The sequence below is a fragment of the Athene cunicularia genome (genome assembly GCF_003259725.1).
Source record: "Athene cunicularia isolate RWA chromosome 18 unlocalized genomic scaffold, athCun1 chr18_part1, whole genome shotgun sequence".
NCBI lineage: Eukaryota > Metazoa > Chordata > Aves > Strigiformes > Strigidae > Athene > Athene cunicularia.
In genome coordinates this window covers 11046519-11048917 of record NW_020799123.1, presented here as the reverse complement: position 1 = coordinate 11048917, position 2399 = coordinate 11046519, and positions in this window count along the sequence as shown.

Here is a 2399-nt window from a genome sequence, read left to right as displayed (position 1 = left end):
TTTTTTTTTTTTTTTTTTTTACTTTTTACTTTTGGAAGGCTGAGTCACTACCTACTTAAAGAAAGGAAATTCAGTTAATCACGTTTCCTTTCTGAAACACGAAGGATTAGCGCGTTACAACTGCAGCGCCTTGAACTGTGCTTCCGTAACACCTTAAATTCCTTAAGTGAGCGCCTGCGCACACCTTCCTTTTTCAAAGAAACACTTCTGTAAGGAGATCCGTTAAAAAGAATGTGGGAGAAATGGCTGTCCGCAGTCCGGCAGGGAAGTGGTGCCATTCTGCACGTGCTGCTGTGTCTTCAGAGCTCCTGACGCGACATGGACTCCATCAGCCCAGAGCGATGAGAACTGGAAAAAATTCCCAGTGCTTCGGCGTGAGCCGCCAGGAGTTTGGGTACAGAAAGCAAAGCGGAGACTTACTAGCGTAAACACAGGCAAAATACAGAGTTTAGATGTTCAAGGGTTTTTTTTAAAAGTTTTGAATTTTAGTCCAAGCTCGAGCTCTGCTTCCTTACAGGTGCAGAGCAGAAAGAGCGTCCCCAGAAACCAAAGCCCAACGACCCACGGGCGCAGAGAGGTGATGGGGGGCTGCCCCCCAGCTGGAGGACAACTTCTGCCATCTGGCACAGCAGTGCCCAGCCCGTATCACCAGCAGCCGCTCGGGGTTCGTTGGACCATGGACCATCGCATCACCCCGCTGATCTCCAAGCACCCCCTCATTAATGTTATTAAAAGAGTTACTTTTCCTGAACGCTTTGTTATTTCACCTTTTGTCGTCAAACTCACACGATTTGTTTAAGCAACAATTCTCTCAACTACAGCGTGTTTACAGGAAACTCCTGGGCAGCGGGGAGAAACATCCTAAACTTGCAAATAAATGTGTAAAGGTTACAGCCCGCTCCCTGGGCTGTCTTACTGGGTGCTGGGTTGGTTTGTTATGGGCTCAGTGCTGATGGTGAGACCCCGCTGCAGAAGTGGGAGCCTCCCCGTTGTAAGCAGAAACCCGTTTCCAGAGAAAGAAAATCCGACCGTCTCTACCTCCCAAACCTTTGTGCACGCAGCTTTGTTTCATTTGGTGCCACTGCCTGGCTGTTGTTGCTTAGATCTTTATTCCAGTTAAAGAGATGAAATTGCTTTGTCTTTCAAGTTTGGTTTTTTTTGCTCAGAAGTCTAAGTTGGACGGGTTTCTGGTGCCCGCTGCCCACAACAAGCAGTCCCCATCCCCACCTCAGACACAGGCTCTTTTTGGCTCTGAACAAATTACATCACCTTCGGCTTTTTCTATCTATAAATGGAGTTTATGTTTAAGGCACGTGAGCATACAGGGCTGTTGTAAAAATTAATTAGGTAGTGGTTTTAATGTACTTTGAAGATGAAAAGCGTTGCAGTACCGTAGCTGATAATTAATCTCTGGAGGCTGCCTCCCCGTTGTGTGGGTTGGTTTTGACTCTCTCATGCTGATGTTACTGCGCGTGTGCTGTCCGACAGTAAAATGCATTTTACGTCCGTATGTCATAGCCCGATGTTTTGGAGCACCCACATGTGAAATCCGTCCCGTGCTTCGTGCAGACCCCTCGCTTTTCCTTGCTGCGCGCTGTGCTGGGGCGGGTTATTGCTGTAGACCCCGAGCTCTGAGCTCTTCCCTGGAAGGACGAGGCCTGAGGTGAGCAGAGGTGTGAACCCATTAAGGAGGGGTTGTTGTGCTAAAATACCCTAAACTCCGAGGAGTTCCAAACTTTGGAGGTAGAACATGAATGCCAGTAGTTAAAACTTTTTAAGTGTAAACAGAGACCACAACAAACATCAAAGTGACCAGAAGAATTCAGCCCCAGACATGTTTTGTTTCATGCTAGATGGATGAAGACAAGAAGTTTTGGGCTTTTTAATTGAAGCTCAAGTTATGCCATTGTTTTTACACAGTATTCATTAGGCAAAACCTAAACAGTATTATTTAATTAGAGTACTTTTATTTAATACTCTTTTTTTTAAGGTGGAAACTAATGAAAAAAATTAAGTTTCCAGTTAAAGAAAGCTTTTCTGATGCCTTTTTTTTTTTTCCCTAAAGGAAGTGCTAGCATAACGATGGGGTGGGAATTGATCGTTTTCTCTATGTGAGGTATCTGAGGAAGTCTGGACCTACCGCTGCTGGGCCACACCACTCTCAGGGGGCACCTGGTGGAAGCAGCCTCCTGCCCAAAACCTCTGCCCTGAAACCTCCCCAAAGCCTCCCCAAAACCTCCTCCCCAAAACCTCCCCAAAACCTCTCCAATACGTCCTCCCCAAAACTTCCCACCATGAATACCTCCCCTCCAAAACCTCCTCCGCAAAAACTCCCCTACAAAACCTCCCCCTAAAACCAAAACCTCTCCAATATCTCCTCCCCAAAACCTCCTCCTCAA